Source organism: Sapajus apella, unplaced genomic scaffold (genome assembly GCF_009761245.1).
Source record: "Sapajus apella isolate SASKATOON/1434 unplaced genomic scaffold, GSC_monkey_1.0 scaffold51, whole genome shotgun sequence".
NCBI lineage: Eukaryota > Metazoa > Chordata > Mammalia > Primates > Cebidae > Sapajus > Sapajus apella.
This window is the reverse complement of record NW_022436991.1, coordinates 13,373,179-13,399,603: the sequence shown is the minus strand read 5'-3', so window position 1 is coordinate 13,399,603 and position 26,425 is coordinate 13,373,179. Positions and strand designations below refer to the sequence as shown.

Genomic DNA, 26,425 nt, shown 5'->3' with positions numbered 1-26,425 from the left:
GGCCTGGCTGGTCTCAAACTCCTGACCTTGTGGTCTGTCCACCTCCGTCTCCCAAAGTGCTGGGATGACCTGCATAGCCACCTCGCACAGCCTTATGACTCTTTTTATAAGGCCACTAACCTCATTAATGAGGCTGCAGTGAGCTGTGATCTTGGCACTGCACTCCAGCCTAAGCAACAGAGCAAGACTCCATCTGAAGGAAAGAAAGAAAGAAAGACGGAAGGAAGGAAGGAAGGAAGGAAAGAAGGAAGGGAAGGAAGGAAGGGAAGGAAGGGAAGGAAGGGAGGGAAGGAAGGGAGGGAAGTGATCTTGGGCCAGATGGAGCTCAACAGAGAAAGACCCTATCTCAAAAAAAGAAAAAGGAAGGAAGGAAAGAAAGAAAGAAAGCGAAGTGATCTTGGGTGAGATGGAGCTCTTCAGCTGAGGGTAATTCCTACGGAGAGCTGACAGCTGAGGGCCATGGGGGAACTCCAGCAGCTGGGGAATATAACAGAGGCATGCAGGAATTTTCTAAGCCGGCTATTAAATTCGACCATCATTAAAAATCAAATTATGTAAATTTGTAGCTAAACGCATTCCGTTAAAAACAAAGGAAAGAAATACCCCAAACCTACCACTTCCTGTTTTATTGCATTTTACTACTAAGTTCTTGAATGTATTTATGTGCATTGTATCTGTAAGATGGAAATACTACATAACAGTGTGCAAACACACACTTCTTTCCCAGTTCTTCATGCAGTGACCTCACAGTTCAAGCTTGACATTGGCCATCACAGAAGCATTTATACCACCAAAATGGGCAAACACTACAAATCAGGGCTCTATTAATTGTTTGGGTTCTTGTATAGACCTGAGAAAGCAATGGAAGCAAAAGCAAATTAAACCGAAAAGTGTCATATTGGTAACTGTTACATTGTGAATAGCAAAAAAACATTATGGAGTCAGAGCTGAATTGCAACCCTAGGCGGGCTATGGATATAAGAGTTGTATAATAAAAATCAACAAAAGCTTTCTGTGAGAATCATTTGGCTATGGGGAGTTTCCAATAAAGAGTGTTGTATATTTTATAACTATTTGTAAACTGTGTGCTATATATCTTTTATCAGAAAAATTTATAATCAAGATATGTATATACACATACACATATACATTATCTACTCTCACAGAATATTCACTCACCAGCTAATCACTGGGGACTATGTTGGTGCTTCTGTCCTTAAGGGGTTATCTCAGAAGTGGATGATCCTGTCCACTAGAGGAGGTGGCCTGGAGCAGAGTCACTGTCAACCCCTGATGGACATTTAGCTTGAGTGAGAGCTAATCTTAGGTTCTCTGTTATTTCACTCTAATGAGATTTTTGGGACTGTTTGTTACAGCAGCATAACCTAGCCTATACTGACTGATACACTTAAGCAAAGACACTTGATTCACTGGGTCATAGTTTCTTCATAATAGTACCTCTTTGTAGGGTTTCAGAGAGAACCAGAGGTGATGTCTATGTTTTCTTTGGTATTCAGTGAGCACTAATAATCTCAGCTGTTTTCACTGATAGCAGTGTCTTAGTACATGACTCATATTGACTTGTTTACCTGATGGAAAATTCCTACAAGCCATCTTTATACAATTAGGCATGAGGGCACAGCTGTTTGTCTCTCTCTCTTCTCTGTCTACATTCTCTCCACCCTTCTCTGTGTCTTTCTCTGTATTTGTGTCTGGGTCCAAATCACAATTCAGAGGACTGAACCGAAGGCCACCAGTCTCAGCTGGGATGGGCAGCTCTTCTGTTAACTGCCCAGTTATTGTGGCTGCCATGGCTCTGTCCCCTGGTCTCCTGAGTGGAATCAAATTCAACCCCGAGGAACAGTGGCAGAGGAGGGCTGTAAAGGTTAATGTCCTGAGAAATAGCCTGGAGGTAGCGGCGGCAAGCAGAAATAACAACTTTAATACAAAATAAAAACGGGTGGATCGCTGCCAGGCATGGTGGTGCCTCGCACATGTCTGAGCAGCACACACGGCAGCTGGGGCCAGAGGCGGGGGGGAGAGTCAGTCACTGAACCTCGGCCTCTGCGGGGCAGACCGGCCCCTCAGTGATTCTACGCTGCAGCCAGGATTCAGGATTTCTATTCTAATCGTTTTAGATGATACCACAGGCATAAGATGCGTGTCTCAAGAGGCTGCTGTGAGGATGAGGCATGGCGTTTAATAACTTATGAAAGGCCTGTCAGGATGGGACCCATTAAATTATGATGCATCCATAACTGTTGACAATTATGAGACAGATTTACACCTACTGCTATGGCACAATGTCCAATAAATATTAAGGGGTAAAGCAAGATGGTGCAAGTTCTCATGGTGTGTCTCCTTTGAGGAGGGGAGTTTGGGGGTATATTCACATATGCTTTGTTACAGCAGGGACTAGAAATGGGAACAGGTGGGCTGAGTGTGGTGGCTCATGCCGATAAATCCCAGCAATTTTGGAGGCCAAGGGGGGGTGGATCATGATGTCAGGAGTTCGAGACCAGCCTGACCAACATGGTGAAACCCTGTCTCTACTAAAATACAAAAATTAGCCAGGCGTGGTGGCACTTGCCTGTAATCCCGGCTACTCAGGAGGCTGAGGCATGAGAAACACTTGAACCCTGGAGGTGGAGGTTGCAGTCAGTGAGCCAAGATTGCACCATTGCACTCCAGCCTGGGGGACAGAGTGGGACTCTGTCTCAAAGAAAAAAAAAAAAAAAGAAACTAGTTCACATCAGAAAGACAAAAGGAACCTGCCGATGCATGTCTAGGACTCTTCAGGCTCATTCTGTGTGGCGGGGTCAGGGAGTGAGACGTTTAGACACAAAGCGGTTTTGAATGCTGTCTTGCCATGGCTGTGCCCCGTCTCTGCCAATGCTGTTAACTACTAGGCCTCCCTGTGTTTATTGTCAGGCCCCTGCAATCTTAACTCAATCACAGATTACCCCCAAGAACAGACCCCTGTAGCTGTGTGGATGCCATCCCAGATGGGTTTCTTGGTTTCTGAAGGGTCCTGGTTTTGGATGCCATGATCTTTAGTGCCTGGTATGTTGCTTGAGATCCCAGTGGCCTTGTTGAGGAATCCCATGGGCTTAGGGCTCAGAGGCATTTGAACCAGAGCAACTCCATTGAGTAGGGGCTGGGTAAATTAAGGCTGAGACCTGCTGGCTGCATTCCCAGGGGGCTAGGGATTCTTAGTCACAGGATGAGATGAGGAGGTCCGCAGAACTGGTATCACAAGGTAGAGGTCATAAAAACCCTGCTAATAATACAGGTCGCAGTAAAGAAGCCCGCCAAAACGCATCAAAACCAAGATGGTGATGAAAATGACCTCTGGTCATCCTCACTGCTCATTATAGGTTAATTATAACGAATTAACTTCTAAAATACACTTCCTCCAGCGCCATGACAGTGTACAAATGCCGTGTCAATGTCTGGAAGTTACCCTATATGGTCTAAAAAGGGGAGGAGCCCTTAGTTCGAGAATTGCTCACTCTTTTCCTGGAAAAACTCATGAATAATCCACCCCTCTTTAGTATATGATCACAAATAACTATAAAAATAACCAACCAGCAGCCCTCTGATTAGAGCCAGAGAAGGGCTGAAAAACCCAATCAGTGCAACTCCCAGGCTGCACTGTCACCACTCCACAAGCTACATCGCCCTGCTCCCAGCCCAGAGGGGCGAGAAAGCCACGTTCACCATGAGGACGGTGGGCGGTGGGCGTGGTGAGGCTGCCCAAGAGGGAGGCAGTAAGTGCTGTGGGAACGCACAGCGGGAAGCGGCTCAGCCTGGAGAGCTGGAAAAGGATGGGTTATGAAGCAGGAGTGCAGGGCTGGATGGGTCAGGGAGGGCTGGCACATCCAGAAGTTTGGAGGGGGGCAGCATGTGCAGCAAATGGAGCGAGGCTGCTGGGATAAGGGATGGGGTGTAGACAGTGAGGGGGTGGAACAAGATGAGAGGCAGGCAGCCTCTCAAGATTCCCTCAAATCTCAGGCTGAGGAGTTGGGGTTTTCTTTACTTAGCAGGGGCTTTAAAGCAAGAGAGCTCGCAAGCAACGATCGTAGTCTGTGTTTGGGAGCTGCCTCAGTCAAGTAGAATCAATGGCACATCCCTAGGGATAGAAGAGATTTCTTTTGGGAACTGACTCGTGATTGTGGAGGTTATGAAGTCCTCCATCGTATGCTGTCTGCGTGCTGGAGAACCAGGGAAGCCAGTGGTGTAATTCAATCCAAAGCCAAAGGCTTGAGAGCCGAGTCCCAGAGTCCAAATGCCTGGGGGAACTGGGAGCTCTGATGTCAAAGACAAGAGAAGGCTGGGTTTTTCAACCCTTCTCTGGCTTGAGAGAGAGAGAGAGAGAAAAGAGAGAGAGAGGGAACGTGGTGAGGGGGAGAGAGAGGGAGCAAGAGGGATAGAGAGAGGGAGAGAGAAAATTCCCTTCCTTTTCCTTTCCGTTTTCTCTGGGTCTTCAAGGGATTGGGTGATGCCCACCCCCTTCAGGGAGGATGGGTCTTCTTCAGTCCATCCACTTATTCAAATGCTACTCTCTTCCAGAAACACCCTCACAGGCACAGTCAGAAATCATGCTTTACCAGCTATCTAGGCATCTGTTACCCCAGTCATGTTGGCACATGAAATTAACCATCACATGAGATGACCCTGGAGGCGGCTAGGATAAATAACAGCTGGGTGCAGTGGCTCATGCCTGTGATCCCAACCATTTGGGAAGCTGAGCTGAGAAGATCACTCGAGCCCAGGAGTTTGAGACTAGCCTGGGCAACACAGTGAGACCCTGTCTGAAAACATTAAAATAAAATAAAATAAAAAAGGATAAACAAGAGGAAGGCAAAGGTGGAGGCAGAGAGACCAGTTAGAAAGCCACTGAGGTCATCCATTCTGGAGAGGCTGTTGGCTCAACTCAGGTAGCAGTGGGAAGGCGGAGGTGCGGTCAGAGTTTAGAGATGCTAAAGAGGTCTAATCAATAGGACCTGCTGATTGGATGTGAGGAAAGAAGGGGAGGGGCGAGTCAGTCAGGCCCTGACTGACCAGGCACAGTGCTTCATACCTGTTATCCCAGTTCCTCAGGAGGCTAAGCCAGGAGGATCGCTTGCGGCCAGGAATTCCAAATCAGCCTGGACAACGTAGTGAGACTCTGTCTTTAAAAAAATAGAAAATTAGCTGGACATGGTGCTGTGTGCCTGTGGTTCCAGTTTCTCTGGAGGCTGATGCAGGAGGATGGCTTGAGCCCAGGAGTTTGAGGCTGCAGTGAGCTATTGTGCAACAGTCCTCCAACCTGGGCAATAGAGTAAGATCTTGTCTCCAAAAAAATTGTTTTAAAAGAATATCCCTGACTGATCCTTGGGTAACCGTATGGATAGAGGTGCCAAAGTAGGAACACAAGAAGAGAGGTGGAGAAGGGGATGGAGAGATTTTGAGGTTAGTTGAACCCAAGGTACCCAGGGGACCTCCAGGTGGAAAAGCCCAGTGAGCAGTTGTATATGGAGTCCAGGAGAGGAAAGGCTAGAGGTATCATTGGAGCAAGTGACAGAAGGAACCTCCTCTGATTGAGCCTGGAGATGCTGCAGGAAGAACAGCCCTCTTTGAGCACCGAGTCTGTACCAGGGTGGCCCCTGGTCACCTGAATATGTCCTTGGACAACGAAACCCTTAGGAACCCTTTGTTGGCACCAAATGCCTAGGGATTCAGCCAGGAGTGTCTTTGGAGACTTACAAGACAGAGACCACGAACAAACCCTTCAGATTCTGGAAGTCATTAGAACCCAGTTTGGTCCCACCACCTTCTTTAGGCTAAGGCTTTTTCTTCTGGCTGCAACTTCTGGGCCAGCTTCCACTGGGTCTGCGATCCTGGTTCTTGCTGATGTCATAAAAACCCTGTAAGAATTTAGAGGGGCATAGAGAAAGCATTGCAGCCTTGAACTCGTCTCAGCCTCTTCCTGGGCTCAGTGGTCAGAGTGGACTAAAAGCTGGTTTCCTCTTCCTTCAAGCTCCACGACCTTTTGGCCCCTTCAGTGCTCCTGCATGTGAATCAATTCCCAAATAGGAAGATCATCCTCCAGACATTCCCTTAATTGTGTAGACCTGATGTAGAAGGATGAAGCTGGAAAAGCTCAGAGCAGAACCACGTTTGAGATGGACTCTGTAGTTCTATCTTTTCCAAAGCCCCTGGAGCAGAAGATGTGTTGAGTAACTTCCTTGCAACTGTCTCCTCGAGCAGCAGGAGAGGGAGCAACGCCTTAGTCTCGCCCAGCAGGAACCACCTCATTTGCATGCATCGGAAACAATTTTTGCAAATTTAATTAATCACAGTTTATATGCTAATAATCCTTGAAATATTTTTATGGGTAAATAATGGATATTCTCTGCTGTGGGGGGAATTCATTGATTCCAGCATTCACTTATAATTTATTTTCCATTGAGTGATTAGGGAGTGAGAGTGACACCTACAGTTGCGATAAGAAAAAGCCATGATAGTCGTTTCTTGGACGAGGGCCGAAGAAGGTTGGATTTCTCAAGTAGATGCTTGGGGTCAAGGTGGGGCAGCTGAAGAGACCAGTCCCCAGTATGACTACTTTTACTTCTAGGCCTCCTGGTTAAAATACCACGATGATTATTCTGCTATATTAATCATCACGCCCACTCCCATCACCACCAATCATTACCACCCTATCACCACCACCACCGCCATCATCACCATCACCACTACGTTTATTAACATGCAAGCCAGTTTTATTACCACCACATCATCACCACTACCACTGTCACCTCCACCATCACCATTTCCATCATCTCCACAACTAACATCGCCTCCGTCACCACCCGCCCCCATTTTCATTACCACCATCACTATCATCATCACCCATTACCATCACCATCGCCATCGCCACCATTTTTATTTACCTCCATTATCATTAATGTCATCACCACCCACTGCCATCACCGTCAGTATCACCACAATTTTCATTACCACTGTCGTCACCTCCATCACCATGACCACCATCACCACCCAACATCACCACCATTTTTATTGCCACCATCATCACACATCACTGCCACCGTTATCATCACCTCTATCACCACCAACACCATCAGTACCATCACCACCATGACCGCCCATCATCACCAACAGTATTATCATCACCCATCACAGTCTTCATCACCAGTATCCCTATCACCATTTTTTTTTTTTTTTTTTGGGACGGAGTTTTGCTCTTGTTACCCAGGCTGGAGTGCAATGGCACGATCTCGGCTCACTGCAACCTCCGCCTCCTGGGTTCAGGCAATTCTCCTGCCTCAGCCTCCTGAGTAGCTGGGATTACAGGCACACACCACCACGCCCAGCTAATTTTTTGTATTTTTAGTAGAGATGGGGTTTCACCGTGCTGACCAGGATGGTCTCGATCTCTTGACCTCGTGATCCACCCGCCTTGGCCTCCCAAAGTGCTGGGATTACAGGCGTGAGCCACTGCACCCGGCCTCCTATCACCATTTTTATGGTCATAATCACATCATCTCAACCTTCACTACCTTTCTGTACCTTGGGGATGCTACTCCCTTTCATCCAGAAACCAGGCATCATCCCCACTTCCTCCTTCTCCTTCCTTCTCCTCTTCACACAGCCATACTTTCACACATCTAATCAATCATTAAACCCTGTTGAGGCTGCCTCCTGCACAGATCCTCAGGTTATGTCCTCGTCTTACCTTGTATTTCCTGAGTTTAGGCCTTCACTTGTTCTACTGCAAAACTTGTCTCTCTTGTTCTCGCCAGTGTGGTGCTTGAGTAGCTTCCCCGTATGGTAGTCTGACCATCTCACTCCTGTGATGAAAACTTCATCTCATTGCCTCACTGTCATCAGCGATACTCCAACTGCAGCAGTATGTAAAGTGTTTCAAGGAAAAATATTCTATAGACCCCGTACTGACTTCAACATTTGAATTTTTCATGTTACTTACTTATTTACAAACAAAACTAGGTATTAACTCATTTTGCACATACTGTGCTTCATTGAGTCTGAAACACCATCCATTGTAAGATGCATTATTATTTTATGTAGCATTAAAAAGGGAAAAAGTGCTGTCAGTTGGAATTATAAGAGGCTGTAGATTTTAAGATGCATCCCAATTTCAGAGTCAAAATGGGAAGAAAATTATGTTTTAGTATCAATGACAAAAGTTTATAAACAAGGCTAAACATTAGAAACTAAACACTAAAAGTGATAAAATTCAAATTAGCATGATTTATTTAATATGATAGATCATGTTGTTTTGCTGAAACTAAACTGCCACTTACTCAAAATGAATTGCTGTTCTAGCCCAGGCGATTTTGAGCTTTGATTCCTTTATTACTTTGAGTGGCATGGAAACTCAATTCTTCCAACATTTTTGTCTCTGAGACTCTCTATCTTTAGAAGGCTATTCCAGGCACCTAGCTAGCCCTGAGAACTAAATAAGTAACTTGTTAAATGAGAAGGTACTAGCAGCCTAAAACAATAGCTAAGGAAGTTAGACTCCCAGAGATGTCTATTTGCCTTATAGAAAGTAGAGATAACATCTTAACGTAGCTTCCTGAATTGTCTTTCAGATTCTCTGATCCCTACAGATGACCCTCCACCAAATGGCCAGAACCGCTGACAGGTAGACCACAGATAAGGGGAAAGGGAAGACTAAACTTTAACTGTTACCCTTTGTTCTAAGTTTCTTCCCGCGGGGGCTTGGAGGAAGTCACTCCCCTTAGCCAGTTAACAGTTTTCTACTGACCTCAAAATTTTAAACAAAGCTTCTCTTCCTTAACCAATTGCAAATCAGATCTTTGAATCTACCTGATATGGTTTGCTTCTGTGTCCAAATCTCATCTTAAATTGTAATCCCCACGTGTTAAGGGAGAGACCTGGTGGGAGGTGATTGGCTTATGAGGGCAGTTTCCCCCATGCTGTTCTCATAACAGTGAGTGAGTTCTCAAGAGAATGGTCGTTTTAAAGTGTAGCACTCCCCTTTGCTTGCTCTCTCTCTCCTGCCGCCTTGTGAAGAAGGTGCCTACTTCCCCTTGACTTTCTGCCATGATTGTAAGTTTCCTGAGGCCTCCCCAGCCATTCAGAACTGTGAGCCAATTAAACCTCTTTTATTTATAAATTACCCAGTCTCATGTAGTATCCTTATAGCAGTGTCAATTGCTATAATACACTACCTATGACCTGTAAGCTTCCACTTCAAGATATTCCACACTTTTAACCTTGAACCAACATGTAACCTCCATGCATTCATGATTTTGTCTGTAGTTTCTGCTTTCCTGAAGTTTACCCCTGCCTTTAAAATCCTTTACCTGCCCCAGGTCTGGCGGCTCATACCTTTAATCCCAGAACTTTGGGAGGCCAAGGTGGTAGGACTGCTTGAGCCCAGGAGTTCAAAACTAGCCTGGGCAACATAGCAGACCTCATCTCTACTAAAAATAAAAAATTACCCTGTGTGGTGGCGGGCACCTTTAGTTCCAGTTACTTGGGAGGCTGAGGCTAGAGGATCACACAGGCTGCAGTGAGCTATGATCATGCCACTGCACTTTAGGCTGAGTAACAGAGGACAGAGCAAGACCCTTTCTAAAGAAAACCACCATCACCACCAAGAAAAAAACCTTATCTTGCAGGTCCTTGGCTTGTAGCCACTGGGGAGTTTGGGTCTTAAGCATGACCTGCCCTGATTCTCCTTGCTGGGCACCCTACAATAAATGCCTTTCTCTGTATCACTACAAACACCTCTGGGTGGGTGTCTGGATTTGCTGCTCTGGGTGAGTAAACCTCAGTTTGGTTCTAGAACATAACTGGCATTGCAAGCCATTCAGTTGGTCTTTATCTGACACAAACACATCATTTATATGTCAAGTCTACCCCCACCTTTCCCCCTTTATCCTGGGACAATTAAAACATTGCTTCTTTTCATTTTTTTTCCCAGTGGGTTTGCCAACAGAACACAGGTATTGTCAAAACTACTTCTAAGAGCCAAAACGGTAAAGGAAAAAGCTCATATCCACATTGTCAGCATTGGACTCGTAGATTCAGGCAAGTCCATCTCTACTGGCCATCTGGTCTACAAATGCAGTGGCGTTGACAAAAGAACCATTGAAAAATTTGAGAAGGAGGTTGCGGAGATGGGAGAGGGCTCCTTCAAGTATTCCCGGGTCTTGGATAAACTGAAAGCTGAGTGTGAACGTGGTATCACCATTGATATCTCCCTGTGGGAATTTGAGACCAGCAAGTACTACGTGACTATCATTTATGCCCCTGGACACAGAGACTTCATCAAAAACATGATTACAGGGACATCTCAGGCTGACTGTGCTGTCCTCATTGTTGCTGCTGGTGTCAGTGAATTCGAAGCTGGTATCTCCAAGAATGGGCAGACCCGTGAGCATGCCCTCTGGCTTACGCACTGGGTGTGAAGCAACTAATTGTTGCTGTTAACAAAATGGATTCCACTGACCCACCTGACGGCCAGAAGAGATGCACGGAAATCGTTAAGGAAGTCAGCACTTGCATTAAGAAAATTGGGCTGGGGGCTGTGGCTCATGACTGTAATCCCAGCACTTTGGGAGGCTGAGGCAGGTGGGCTACCTGAGGTCAGAAGTTCGAGACCAGTCTGGCCAACATGGTGAAACCCCACCTCTACTAATACAAAAATTAGCTGGGTGTGGTGGTGCACGCCTGTAATCCCAGCTACTCAGGAGGCTGAGGCAGGCTAATTACTTGAACTCAAGAGGTGGGGGTTGCTGTGAGCTGAGATTGTGTCATTGCACTCCAGCCTGGGCAACAAGAGTGAAACCCTGTCTCAAATAAATAAATAAATAAATAGGCTACAAGCCCGACACAGTAGCATTTGTGCCAATTTCTGGTTGGAATGGTGACAACATGCTGGAAAGTGCTAACCTGCCTTGGTCCAAGGGATGGAAAATCACCTGTAAGGATGGCAATGTCAGTGGGACCCGCTGCTTGAGGCTCTGGACTGTGTCCTACCACCAGTTCCTCCAGCTGACAAGCCCTTGTGTCTGCGTCTCCAGGATGTCTACAAAATTGGTGATATTAGTACCGTTCCCGTTGGCCGAGTGGAGATTGGCGTCCTCAAATCTGTTATGGTGGTCACCTTTGCTCCAGTCAGTGTTACAACTGAAGTAAGATCTGTTTAAATGCACCATGAAGGTTTGAGTGAAGCCATTCCTGGGGACAATGTGGGCTTCAATGTCAAGAATGTGTCTGTGGAGGATGTTTGTCAAAGCAACGTTGCTGGTGACAGCAAAAATGACCACCAATGAAAGCAACTGGCTTCACTGCTCAGGTGATTATCCTAAACCATCCAGGCCAAATCAGTGCTGGCTATGCCCCTATACTGGATGGCCACATGGCTGACACTGCATGCAAGTTTGCTAAGCTGAATGAAAAGATTGATTGCTGTTCTGGTCAAAAGCTGGAAGATGGCCCTAAATTCTTAAAGTCTGGTGATACTGCCATCATTGATATGGCTCCTGAAAAGCCCATGTGTATTGAGAGCTTCTCAGACTGTTCACCTCTGGGTTGCTTTGCTGTTCATGATAAGAGACAGACAGGTGCCATGGGTGTCATCAAGGCAGTGGACAAGAGGGTTGTCGGAGCTGGCAAGGTCACCAAGTCTGCCCAGAAAGCTCAGAAGGCTAAATGAATATTATCCCTAATACATGCTACCCTGGTCTTAATGGGTGGAAGAGCAGTCTCAGAACTGTTTGTTTCAATTGGCCATTGAAGTGTAATAGTAAAAGACTTGTTAATGATCACAATGCATTGTAAAATCTTCAGAAGGAAAGGAGAATGTTTTGTGGACATTTTTTTTTCATGTGGCAATTTTAAGTTATTAGTTTTTTAAATTAGGACTTTTTAATGGAAACAACTTGATCCAAAATCTGTCACAGAATTTTGAGACTCCTTAAAACAAAGTTTAATGAGGAGAAAAACCCCACACATTATTACCAGACCCGAAAATGATCACAAATCAAATCATTGGATGGATTCCATGCTGGTTGTCAGGGCGATGATCCAGAATGTACTAGTATTTGTGAACACACTAAAATTTTAATAAGTTCTTGCTGAGCACTTATAAATCCCTAAATGTAAATCTGCAAGCTTTCAGGGAGACTTTAATGGCAGTTTTGGTCTCCAGTCTTCAAGACAAGATCTGTTTTTTAGCATGTTCCAGCTCTGCCTTTTCTCTGGCCCTTTCCTATTCCTTGTGTCAGCCTGTATCAATCCATTTTCATACTGCTATGAAGAAATACCTGAGACTGTATAATTTATAAAGAAAACGTGGTTTAATGGACTCACATGGCTTTCCACATGGCTGATGAATCCTCACAATCATGGCGGAAGGCAAGGAGGAGCAAAGGCATGTCTTACATGGCAGCAGACAAGAGGGCATGTGCAGGGGAACTGCCCTTTATAAAACCACTGGATCTTGTGGGACTTATTCACTACCATGAGAACAGCATGGGAAAACCAGCCCCCATGATTCAATTTCCTCCCACTGGGTCCCTCCCACTAAACATGGGATGATGGAAGCTACAGTTCAAGATGAGATTTGGGTGGGGGCACAGCCAAACCATATCACAGACTAATGTATCTCCTGTCCTTCCTGGACCATACACACTGTTTAACATCCAGGAGTCTTTGCATTTGCTGTTTCCTTTGTCTGCAAGGCTTTTACTCTCCTTCCCCAGATGGAAAATTGTTCCCCACTCTTGGCATCTGACCGACAGCTCAGTAAAGGCTTATCTGATGCCTCAGGGTGAGTCTGGGTCCTCTGTATCAGAGAACTGATGATTTATCATTTGATAATTGTTTATTTACATGCTTGAGAGTCTGGACCTTATTTTTGTGATGTTTAGTACAGAGATGGATACCAATTGGGAACTGAGTCAATTTAACAGTTATGTTTACTCACCCAGTGTCTCATTGCTCCTTCAGCTCTCATGGAAACCTCAATTTTCTTTTCACGAATCATCTCTCCCTCACTCTCGGTCTCAGTTTGGGTGGGACTGGTCCTACCTCTGTTCTCAAGAGGTGGGAATCTAACCCAGGCCTGGCCAATCAAAGGACTGAAACTCCCTCACTACAACCATTGGTTCATGGATCAGCACATGACCCAAAGTGGGCCAATGAAAGGCTGACTTGATATTTTTGCTAGAGTGGTGGGAAAAGAAGCATTCCCTTTCTTTGGGCGAGCACTAAGCTTATGGGATGTAAGCTTAAAGCTGCTAGGATTCTATCTTAGCCACCAGGTAGAGAAAACCTGATTGAAAATGAAGTCAACTTTGTGGAAAGAAGAGCCAAGTGATAGAGACTGAGAAATTCTACATGATGTTGTGCCCCTGGATCCAACTGTGCCTGAAGCTAGAACTACAGATGGTCTTTTGTGAACCAGAACATATTCATTTTCTAGTTAAGTCAGTGTGAGTTGTGTTGGGTTTTGGTCATTTGCCATAATACAGTATGCAGTTCATCACCTGAGGATCAGTATAGGTGGGTTCTCAGCAGAGCAAGATGTTAAACAAAAGACAGACAGGCAAACAGGCACATGGATGATCTCTGATGATGAGGCACTTCTTTCCACCTCTTTTCAGAGCGGAGCCACCCCACCCCTCCTCACTGGATGCTTGGCTTGTGTCTGGAACAGCCAGGGCAGGGCGCCAGTACCAGGCAGGCTGCAAATATTACAAAACGTCTGGGGAAAACGGCATTGTTTCCGATTTATGTTTTTGCTTCCCCTCTTGTCTCCTGCATTTTTGCTTTTATTTAAGGCTGTGTTCAGTGTTGTAATTACTTTTTTAATTGGTAGTGTCTGCGTCTGGGGCATGTGGTTTCCTGCCGATGCTGGGCCTGACGCTGTAAACAAATGCTGGCACTGGTGGGAGGCTCCTGCTGAAATATTGCCCCTAAATAAATAAAAGGCGAATTAGATATTGGAAAATAACTTTAAATTTCATTTGAATTCTTGGGGAATTACATCTTACATCTGTGTTAGGGACAAATGAGTTTGCCGTAAATAAGACATCTAGAGCGATTGCCCAGGGAGGACAGCAGTGTTGGACAGTGTCTGGGAGGAGAGAGAACAAGAATAGATCTTTCAAAGGGAAGTGAGGGGCGAAACAGAGGGGACTTCTTAAGGGATGGTCATGGGAATGAGGTGAGTTGCGGAGAGGTGTAAATCTTGAGAAATCTTGGATTTATCTGCTGGATCTGCCAAAGAGATTAGGACTCTTGAAAGGAAAGTCATTAGGTTAATTAACTATGTTACTCCCTGCAGATGGAAGGAGGAGCTGGCGTTATCATGTACCTAGTACCTACTGGATGCCTGAAAAACATGGAGGTCATATAGTCACCGGCTTTGGTGACAGGGACCTGGGTACAAATACTGGTGTTGTCACTACCACTGCTGACCAGCAGGCGGACAGGTGATGACAAGGAACTTCAGTCTCCTGACCTTGTTACTGAAGAAGCTCATGGCAGGGAGGTTCCTATGTTTACCAGCAGGGGTATTGGCATCACCCTGACTTGGGTTGAAGCCCCTGTTCTTCCAGTTCCTAGTATGTACCTTTGGGCAAGTCATTTACCTCTCTGACCCTCAGTTTCTTCATCTGTGAAATGGGGACCATCACGAAAGTGACTTGTCTCTGAGAGTTGCTGTGAGGATTAAATATAATGAATATTTGCCCAGCACAATTAAATGTATGGAATGGTAATTAATACTATTCAGTCTTGTTATTTGCACAAGGGTCTTGTGTAACAGGATGTTAAAATTGAAGCCTCACTTAGGCATGAAGATAAGATAGAAGGCAAATTTTGGGTGAGGTGCCAAATCACTGTATGCAGGTTTTTTTTTTTTTTTTTTTTTTTTTTTTTTTTTTTTTTTTTTTGAGACGGAGTCTTTTTCTGTCACCCAGGCTGGAGTGCAGTGGCGTGATCTCAGCTCACTGAAGCCTCCATCTCCTGGGCTCAAGCGATTATTGTGCCACAGCCTCCTGAGTAGCTGGGATTACAGGCACCCATCCCCACACCTGGCTAATTTTTGTACTTTTAGTAGAGATGAGGTTTCACCATGTTGGCCAGGCTGGTCTTGAACTCCTGACTTCAAGTGATCTGTCCTCCTCAGCCTCTCAAAGTGCTGAGATTGCAGACATGAGCCACTGCACCTGGCTATGCAGATTTTCAAATGAAATAGTTGGACTTATGTTCCACAGTTCTCAATACCCTTTTACGTGCTTCAGAAATATAAAAGAATGGAGAATGAAGAGGAGGATAATAATTTGTAAAGAAGATATTTGTACAGAAAGCACTCTTGCAAGCCTTAACCTCTCCCTACTTTAGGGAATAAAGGGTACTTGCTCTCTTTATCTCAAATCTAGGGATGGGTGTGCAGAGCACAGCCTTAAGACATGAGATATATTAGTCGGGATAGGGCAGGCTTTGCTGCAGTAACAAATAAACCCAGAAATCTCAGTGGCTTAATCCAGTAACAATTTATTTCAAGCTCAAGTTGAAGTCTGGTGCAGTTCAGGTTGTCCTCCTCCTCTTACAGTGGTGCTGTCTGGAACTCATTGCCTTTAAGGGAGAAGAGACGGAGGACAGAAACATCTGGATCTTAAGTGCCTCTGTCCAGAAGAGACACACGGCCATGCCATTGACTTCACTGGCCACAACTTGTTTCACGGCCCCTATCCAAATGCAGCAGAGACTGAGACACAGAGGAGCACATAGGTATTTGGTGAGCACTATCAACTCTTAGAGGCTTTTCTCCCAGATGAGCTCGAAATGTGTTTCCTGCACATGCAGTTGGGAGACATGGAACACCGGTGCTTGAGTCACTTCCCTCCTTGCAAAGGGCAAAGCAGCCAATGGTACCAGGAAAACTCTGTTGGGTTCAGTTTATACTTGTAGAGATTGTCCAGGCAAGGCATGTATGGCTATTTCCCATAGACTAGCTAGGGGAGGGGGAGCTGACGTGGGATCACTGTGGGACCCATCCAGTAGGGCTTTCTGGAATGTGGAGGTGAATGCATAGGGCCAAGGAAAGACCCCTTGTAATAGAGATGCACCCAGACTTCAGATGGAACGGCTCCGGCAGGAAACTCCAAAGTGCTAAGAATTCCTCCGTGCGAGGATGAGTGTGTGTCATCTGCCAGGTCTAGGGAGACAAAGCCAGAGTGCACAGCAGGAGTTCATGTTAGTGCAATTCCTATCACTTTGCCCTCTTTTCTCCCCATGTACTAGCCCCAGAAGGGAGAGGTCTTAGTTTCCCAATTGCAGCAGACAGATTGAAGGGAAGACAGTCACACCCACCTTCCCAGTGCTAGCTACCAGTCAGACACAGAGTGGATCTGGGGAAACTGCAAGATTGATGGCTACATTGAGTTCAGCGTTGCATACATACTTTGGTCTGGACACACTATTTATTGAATTGAGACTCTATTTTAATCTTTCAATAAATATTTACTGCATACCACCCCTCTTGATGCTGGGTTACATTGTCAAACAAAACACAGATGTCTGCTCTTGTGGGGCTGACATTTCTAGTGCTGGTGTCATTGGGCAGTCAAGGGCAGAAGAGTCTCGGGGGTCTGAGGGAAGTTTCCAACCAAGGCAGGAGAAGATACGTCTTACTGAATGAAGTTTAAAGGCACGATGAGCACAGGAATTAAGCTTCAGTTACATCTTGAGCCATTCTCATTAAAAACAAATTTTTAAAAATTTGCTTTAAGTTCTGGGTTACCTGTGCGGAGCGTGCAGGTTTGTTACACAGGTATACATGTGCCATGGTGGTTTGCTGCACCCATCAACCTGTCATCTAGGTTTTAAGCCCTGCATGCTTTAGGTATTTGTTCTAATGCTCTCCCTGTCCTGTGTCCATGTGTTCTCATTGTTCGACTCCCACTTATGAGTGAGAACAGGTGGTGTTTGGTTTTCTGTTCCTGTGTTGGTTTGCTGAGGATGATGGCTTCCAGCTTCATCCATATCTCTGCAAACGACACGATCTCATTCCTTTTATGGCTGCATAGTATTCCATGAACCGTTCTTATTTTATGTACTAATTGCACTTGTCAGGAAGGCCTTAGTTTCCCAACTTTATAGACAAAAGAACTGAAGTTACCTGAGGCCACACAGCTAGGAAGTGGCAGAGCCAGGATTGCACGTTCAGGCCTGTCTGGCTCCAACACCCTTTCTCTTTCCGTGGTATAACTAACTGCCTGCTGGAGCCTTATTCCCTTTCATGGGAGTCTCATTCACCATTCCAGAAAAGCTATTGGGGTATTCCAGGACTCTCACCCTGTCATCCGGCAGCTCCTTGAAGATGGGCACAGAGGAAACAAAGACAGACTCCTGGGGCTGGGCCGAGACGGCTGCTGCTTTGGAAGCTCTGAGATCCAGGACTATCTGCAGGACAGTTCTCCGGGTAGTCTTAGACAGACCCAGTTCTCTCTGCTTTCTTGCTTGTAGTTTTCAAGAGTAACTGCAGAATATGCTGGAAATGCAACATCCTGGGGGAAGGAGAAACTGCCTAGGCTCTGCGCCAGTCCCTCCTAGAACGAAACATCCTACCACGACAGGAAAGGGATCCAGATCCACACCCCAAGAGGGGGTTCTTGGATCTCAAGCAGGGAAGAATTCAGGGCGACTCCGTAAAGTGAAAACAAGTTTATTAGGAAAGTAAAGGAATAAAGAATGGCCATTCCATAGACAGAGCAGCCCTGAGGGCTGCTGGGTGCCCATTTTTGTGGTTATTTCTTGATGATATGCTAAACAGGGGGTGGATTATTCATGCCACTCCTTTTTTGGACCATATAGATAACTTCCTGACATTCCCATGGGATTTGTAAACTGTCCTGGTGCTGGAGGGAGTGCAGCAGTGAGGACACCCAGAGGTCATGCTTATTACCATCTTAGTTTCGGTGGGATTTGACTAGCTTCTTGTCTGCAACCCGTTCTTATCAGCAAGGTCTTTATGACCTGTGTTTTGTGCTGACCTTCTATCTCATCCTGTGACTTAGAATGCCTTAACCATCTGGGAATGCAGCCCAGTAGGTCTCAGCCTCCTTCTACCCAGCCCCTATTCAAGATGGAGTTTCTCTGGGTCACAAGCCTCTGACACTACCATGCTTTAGTCCAGTGAGTCCTGGGACAACCGCGGTATAAAACCCAGGGCAGGCTGCTTGTCAGAGTCCCTCAGCTGTGGTGCCAGTGGGCAAGGGCAGACAAGACTCCATCCTTCCTGGGCAGCTTTCCTGAGCCTTTTGGGACTGGTTGCCAGCATTTTAGGCTTCTGCTGCCTCTGGGAGTAATAAACCTGCTCACGTAACTTGTGGGAAGTGTTCCATCTCACTGGGTTCATGCAAGAGATAGAAGCTGGCGCAGCCTGAGGTGCAGTGGGCAAAGTGTTTAGAGTCCTTCCCTGGGACTGATACCTGTGAACGGTGAATCTGCTTTGTACCATTCCCGTCATAGACTCCAGCAGGACCTGAGGACAAAAGACCCAGTAAGTCCACCGTCCTCATGATGATGACCATAGACAGGCATCTGGGTGACTTGCCCTGTGAGAGCCTGTTTCCTTCTACCCCAAGTGAGACCAGAGGTGCCCATCGTTGGCAGGGGAAGGTCATGAAAGCTGCAGAACAGCTGCTATGAGCACAGGAGAAGGGAAGCTCCTCATTTGTTGATCCAGAGTCACAAACTCCCATCGTTCACTCCTGTTTGGCTTTATTATTTTCACCACTTCTTGGCACCCCCTATATTTTTATTTATTTAGTCTTTGTATTAGTCAGGATAGGCTGGGTTATGCTGCAGTAACAAATGGTCCCCAGATCTCTGTGCCTCACAAAGAAAAGTTACTTTCTTCCCTATGCTATGCGGTCATTGTGGGTTGGTTGTGGCTTTGCTGCATGTCATCTTCACTCCAGGGCCCAGGCTGAAGGAACAGCCCCTAGCTGGAACATTGTCAGAAGAGTGAAGACAGAATATGGTACACTATGCGCCTGTTCTTAAAACATCTGCTCACATTTCACTGACTAGATTGGCTGGAGCAAGTCATGTAGCTGCCTTTTTTTTTTTTTTTTTTTTTTTAGCTCATCAGTCATCATTAGTGTTATTGTATTTTATGTGTGGCCCAAGACAGTTCTTCCAATATGGCCCAGGGAAGCCAAAAGATTGGACAGCGCTGGACTATGCTGCAGTAACAGATGAACCTGAAATCTCAGTAAATGTATTTCTCACTCTTGCAGAGTCTGGTTGTTCCTGTGGCTATGATATCTGGCACCCAAGGAAGACGATGGAATGCAAAGGGGTGATGGGAAAAGTCCACCAGCACGTCACTGCCACAGCCCAGCAGTGACACGACACTTCACTGTCACAACCCAATAGCAGCACTCACCAGCCAATCCCAGAACAAGTCACAGGATCCAGCCATCTGCAAAGGAAGCTGAGAAACGTCCAGAAGGCTGTGGACATTTTGAGAGCACCAATTTTCTGTACTACAGACAGACCCACATGATACATGATTTTAGACGGTAAATAAGATAATTTTTGGTGAAAATAGTGTTAGATAACATTGAGTTGCATAATGAGAAAATTCTTCCCAGACTGATTATCTCAAAAGCCTTATAATTATGAGAAAGTCTCAAGTTGGTGATAATATGTCTTTAACACATCCCTAAAACCCTAACACTGCTAATTTTTATCAATAAATAAAGCACTGGCCTGAGATTCAGAGTCTTCAAGAGAAAAGAGAATATCCTACTGAACTTACAAAACACCGGTGTGTTCCCATCATATTCATTTTTATGATTACCTCTTATTTATGGAAAATGACACCAATTTTCCATGTAGGGTGGCAAAGTAAAATTTCCTTTTAAATAAATTTATTTTTTAAAATTGACTCTTTTTAAAGAAGACTATTAAGTTAATAGTAGTATAGGTGGTACCAGAATATGGCAGAAAAACATCGATGATGGAGTGTGAATTACTGAAGTTTGTAAAATTCTATTCCAACTCCAATTCAGCAGTTGCATATATTGGAGTTTTTTTGTTTGTTTTTTTAGTATCTAATTGACAAAACAAAAGATTGCACATATTTAAGATACATGACTGATGATTTGATAGACATATACATTGTCTAATGATGACCACGATCAAATTAGTTAACATATCCATCATCACCCATGTTGTACGCCAGATCCCCAGAATTCGTTCATGTTATAACTGAATGTTTGTGCCGTTTGACCACCATTTCCCCATGTCCCCGGTAACAACTGTTCTACTCTCTCTACTTCTATGAATTCAACTTTTTAATATTCCACATATAAATGGGATCATACATTATTTGTCTTTCTGTGTCTAGCTTATTTCACTTCCCGTAATTTCCTCTAAGTTCCTCCATGTTGTCGCAAAGCGCAAGATTCCCTTCCTTTTTACGGCTGAATGATGTTCTCATTCATTTACTTATGGACACTTAGGTTGTTTCCACATCTTGGCTACTGTGAATAGAGCTGCAACAAACATGAGGTGCAGATAGTCCTTCAACATACTGATTTCACAGCCTTTAGATATATACCCAGAAGTTAGATGGCTGGATCTTATAGTACTTGCATCTTTGGTTTTTTGAGAAAACTCCATACTATTTGCCCTACTGGCTATACTAATTTACATTTCCACCAACAGTGTACAAGCATTTCTTTTTCTCTACACCCTGACCAGCACTTGCCAACGCTTATCTTTTTTTTTTTTTTTTTTTTAATAACAGTCATCCTAACAGGTGTGAGGTGATGTATCATTGTAGTTTTGTTTGCATTTCTCTGATGATTAGTGATGCTGAGCACCTTTTCATACATCTGTTGGCCATACGGAAGAAAGCTGGAGATATCACATCCCCTGATTTCAAACTATTACAAAGCTGTAGTAATCAAAGCAGTATGGTTTTAGCATAAAAACAGACACATAGACCAATGAAACATATCGTATGTCTTCTTTGGAAATGATGAACTCCTGACCTCTGGTGATCCACCTGTCTCGGCCTCCCAAAGTGCAGGGATTACAGGCATGAGCCACTGCGCCTGGCCTGTCACTGAGCTTTTCTGAACCCACCTGCATCGGTCACCACGTCCACATTGCTCTCACATGCCCGGGACTCCCACACTGCTGCACACCTGCTTGTGCATGGAGAGTTCTGGAAGCCCCTCCCAGCTGCGTCAGCCTAGGCACTGCCTCCACCTTCACAGGTCCACCCACCTCCCCTGACGGGGCTTTAGCCTGGGTGGGGAAGATCCAGGGCACCTTTCTCAGGGACCCCTCAGCATCCCATTCTCTTCGACACTCTTCAAATCCCTGGCACGGGGTAGGTCAGTGCTGGCTGGCTTCCATGCCTGGGTCTCATTGCTCCTTTCCATGTCTCTGTATGCTAGGTACCATCTGGGCTTCCTTTTTAATAGAGGGCGGAACTAAGGCCCAGAGAGGCGATGGGCGTAGCAGAGCCAGGACTGAAACCCAGGTGTGTCTGAGTCGTGTGCCAAAGCTCTTTCATCAGCACCCAGCTACTTCTCAGGAAGCACAGCTAGGAATGTTACTGAAGTGAGAGGATCTGGGGACCCTGGGCGGGGATGTGGCGAGATTTGAGGCAAGAAAGAGCTGATCATAACCTGGAAAAGATACCCCAGGGGACCCTCTGCCTTCAAGGGTTCCAGGGTGAGTGTCCTTACTCTCTCCAAAGTGAACACAACACTCATATTAATTCCACAAATATTTACCAAGACCCCTTATGTTCACTACTGCCAGGACTACAGCAGTGAACAAAAAGACTAGTGGAAAAAAAGACTGCCCTTGTGAAACTAACTCTTTTTTTTTTTTTTTTTTAAAAACAAAATCTCAATCTGTTAACCAGGCTGGGAATATAACCGTCATAGATCATAGCTCACTGCAGCCTTGAACTCCTGGGCTCAAGCAATCCTCCCACCTCAACCTCCCAAGTAGCTGGGACTACAGGCACACATCACCATGCCTGGCTAAATTTTTTTATTTTTTAATTTTTATAGAGACGGGATCCTGCTGTATTGCCCAAGCTGGTCTCAAACTCCTGGGCTGAAGCAATTCTCCTGCCTCAGCCTCCCAAAGCACTGGTATTACAGCTGTGAGCCACCATGCTTGGCCAGAACCAACGTTGCTATAGGTATAAACAGAAAACACACCCACAAAGAACTGAAGAGGTTAATTCTGGATTTGTATCCATCACGTGAAGGATCTGGACGAGTGTGTATGACAGGTGGTCGGGGAAAGCCTCTATGAAGAGTGGCAGTTGGGCTGAGACCAGCTGCATAAAGATCTGGGAATGGTGTCCCAAGGTAGATGGAACAGAAAATGCGTGGCACCAATAGGGTCACAGACTTGGTGCATCTGAGGAACAGAAAGGAGCCAGGTGTGGCCAGAGCACAGCAAAGGAGCTGGGAGAGTTGTGTGAGGGGGTTGGGAGCTAGGCAGGGGTGAGAGCATGAGGGTCTTACTGTCATTGCTGTACAGGCCGGATACAGACAGCATACTCAAGGGGTGGGGGAAACTGGCGAAAGTTGAACGAAAGAATGAAAGGACTCTTTTTGTTTTTTTGAGACAGGGTCTTACTCTGTTGCCCAGGTGGAGTGCAGTGGTGTGATCACAGCTCACTGCAGCCTCGACCTCCCAGGCTCAGGTGATCCTCTTGCCTCTTCCTCCCTCTTTTTGGAGGTGTGGATCAGGTTGAGAGAAACTGAAGGGGTGACAAAGGACTTTGGGACCAGCAGCATTGGAGCACTTGTTACCACCTTCAGTCCTAAATGCGCCAGGAAGGCGCTGTTAGGGGAACCCAGCCTGAGCTGTGGCTGGAGGAGGCAGCCCACAGCTCTCATCCAAGGGACCCAGCTGCTGTCACCCAAGGCCAAGCAGAGAGGAAGCTGGGGACCTGCTGATCTCCTGCTTCACCTCCTATTAGTCGAAGTCAATCAGAAGCCAGAGGGCAGAGAGCAAAGGTTGATGCAGCCTCTGCAGCTCAGCCTCCAGACACAGATCAGGTCTGAGCACCGGGCCAGGTACAGAAGTCTGGAGAGGAAGCCTGAGGACAAATGGAAACTCCAGCAGAGTGGGCAGTGTGAATTTTATTCTGAGGTCGGCGAGAAGCCGCGGCGGGGTTGAAGCTGGGGTGGGATCTGATCTGGATTTTGTTGACCTCTCAAGCTGCTGTCTGGAGGATGGGGAGGTGCATGGCTGTGGAGGCTGCTTGAGCTGTTCAGGTCAGTGGTGATGGCAGCTGGGGCCTGGAGGAAGCAGTGAGGCTGGAGAGGAAAGCAAGGCCTTGTGTTGATATCTGAGGTGAAACTGACAGCTGGTGTGGATTGGGTGCCGGGGAGTCAGGTCACATGATAAAGAAGCATGAGGGACCGGGTGTGGTGGATCACTCCTGCAATCCCAGCCCTTTGGGAGGTTGAGGCAGGTGGATCACCTAAGGTCAGGAGTTCGAGACCAGTCTGGCCAATATGGTGAAACTCTGTCTCTACTAAAAATACAAAAATTAGCCAGGTGTGGTGGCGAGTGCCTGTAATCCCAGCTACTTGGGAGGTTGAGGGAGAAGAATCACTTGAACCAGGGAGGTGGATGTTGCAGTGAGCTAAGATTGTGCCACTGTACTCCAACTGGGGTGACAAGAATGAAACTCTGACTTGGGAAAAAAAAAGCACAAGGAAGAAAAATCATGAATGGCTTAATCTCAGCCCCTCTTGAAGCTCAGGAAGCTCACAGCCAAGTGTGTGTGAAACCTTGACCCTCTGGACGTGCTTACCCTTAGCGCTTCACAGGGAAAGGGGGCTTAGATGAAATCCTTAGGAGAACCCTCTACGGCAGATGTTCTCCTTACAGCTGAAGGATTCAGGCATCAGAAGAGTTAAGCCATCTGCCTGAGGTCACATAGCAAGTAGGTGGCAGGTGAGGATTTGGGCCTGGGTCTGATTCAAGGAAACCCTCTGCAGAAGGACTCAGGTGAGATCTCTGGCGTTAGACGTCAGCCCGAAGCTGGAGCTTTACTGCCCCAGAGCTCTGCTCTAGAACAGGATGTAAGCGCATCACCGACATGTGCATGTGATTTGGGACTAGCTGGAGGAAATACATGGCCACTTGTGGCATGCAAGAATGTGAGCAGAGCAGGAGCCTAGCAGACTTTTCTTTCTTTTTCTCACTATTAAAGAATTGAGGGATAAGGAAGGGGACTAACATTAATAAAATTCATTCATTCACTCATTCATTCATTTATTCATCCTTTGGTTCAGTGATCCAGGTTTCTTGCTGGGCAGGCAAGTTACTTGTATCGTCTCATTCAATCCCACAAATGAACAATCCAGCCAAGGTCGGCACCCGTTTCACCCGTTTTGTGGGACTGAGGAAATGGAGGCTCTGCGAGGGGAAGTGACTGGCTCAAGGTAGCAGACCCCCTCCTTCTCTCTCCCCTAAAACATTTTCCTCTGAGTGTAGCATCCACTGGGCAGCAGACTGTAGAGGCAGGGGGTGCTGAAACCAGGCCGTTCAGATCTTGGTTCTCCTTTCATAGAGCTGTGACCTTGGTTTCCACATCTGTAGAATGGGTTAGCAATGGTATCCACATCAAAGGCCTGCTGCAGAGATTGATGGAGATAAGGGATATAAACGTCTCAGCAGAGCAAAGGCTCAGAGTACTTTGACTGACACTGTGATCTCCCTTCCCGAAATCAGTGTCAAGTTCAAATGCCTTGAGGGAGCCTTCTCAGCCATCTCCAGGCTCTGTTAACTCAGGAGCACCAGATCAACTCTGCTGCCTTCCCTGAGCTGCTGCAGGGCCAGGTCCTGGGGGAGGCGCACAGGCAGGGGAAGACAGACTGCCTTCAAGCTTCAAACCTGGTGCTGGAGACAAATGCGGGCACGCTGCACATATACTGCCATATAATACATGCAATTGTAAAGATGGGTTCAAGTAAGGGTGATGATAATGGCGACCCCAACCCGTCACTTGTTTTTTTTGAGACAGAGTCTCCCTCTGTCAGGCAGGCTGGAGTGCAGTAGCATGATCTCAGCTCACTGCAACCTTCACCTCCCGGGTTCAAGTGATTCTCCTGCCTCAGCCTCCCCAGTAGCTGGGATTGCAGGCATGCACCACCACACTTGGCTAATTTTCATATTTTTAGTAGAGACGGGGTTTCACCATGTTTGCCAGGCTTGTCTCGAACTCCTGACCTCAAGTGATCCACCTGCCTTGGCCTCCCTTGCTGGGATTCCAGGCATGAGTCGACGCACCCGGTCCCCAACCCATCGCGTTTTAGTGCGTCACCTTGTTTTATTTATTTCTTAGTACTTATTAATATCAAATCATCTTGTGCATTTGTTGGCTGTGTTTCGTATTGCCGGTCTTCAGCACTAAATACCATACTCACCACTATCTCCTCACTGTCTAACCTAGGGCCTCGCATCGAGCAGATACTCCGTAAATATTAACTGAATGTAGCAATGGGTGAAATGAAGCCCCGCGAGTCAGCGCGGTCCCTCCAGACATGGAAGAGAGGCAGGAGACAGGCGGCAGGGATTGTGTGGGCTCTGCCTCTGAACCTCCCTGACCCCCTCCCTGAGCTCCCTGCCCACCACTGAGGTCATCAGAGATGCTGGCAGGGACTGCAGCCTCTGGCCACTTTGGGGGTTGGCTCCCCACACACTCCCGGCTCTGGCAGCTGTTTGAGGTCAGCTCCTGGAGCTCGTGGGAGTTTCCGGATGTAAGCGTGGGCTGGAGACAGTAGGCAGGTGGCTTTGAGCAAGACTCGGGGGCTCCCAGCATCGTTTCCTGTAGGATGGGGAGATCCTAGCATCCACTTTGAGCTGGCTGGTGGAGCCCGGAGCCTGCGGACTCAGGATGGGTCTTGATGCCTTAAAACCAAGGCATTGCCACTTCCTAGCGGTGCTCCCTTGATTTCTCTGTGCTCAACTCGTATCTGCGAAGTGGGGATAAATAGTACAATCTCGTGGCTCCAGGTGGATTAGAGGAGTCCGCCTAGGAAAAGCTGCAGCCAAGAGCCAGACCCCCGTGCCCTTTCGAGGGTCCAGGCCTGGTCCCAGAGATCCCAACGGCCAGGGCCACGCCTGGGTCCCCCTGCTCCCTGGGACCCTCGGAGCAGCTCCTTCTCCACTTCCCACGCTCTCTCCGTGGCCGCTGGGCTGCAGCAAAGAGCTTCTCAGAGTGTTTCGAACGTGCTTCTTAAAAAAAAAAAAAAAAAAAGGAAAGCCCTTTCTTGGAGAGTTGCCCTCGGCAGATATAATTTAAATTAACTTAAACCGTTTCCTTCCCCTCCTCCACCTCGTTATC

At 46.5% G+C, this 26,425-nt stretch overlaps 1 long non-coding RNA gene across 2 annotated transcripts in view; it reads left to right on the top strand.

Moving 5' to 3' along the window:
* Window positions 1–20,412, top strand: part of LOC116526595 — a 75,909-nt gene extending 55,497 nt beyond the window's left edge. For both annotated transcript variants that reach the window (XR_004258213.1, XR_004258211.1), the window contains one exon: window positions 19,317–20,412. This is a non-coding gene — a long non-coding RNA (uncharacterized LOC116526595). The remainder of the gene's footprint in view (window positions 1–19,316) is intronic.
* Window positions 20,413–26,425: the final 6,013 nt, after the last annotated feature.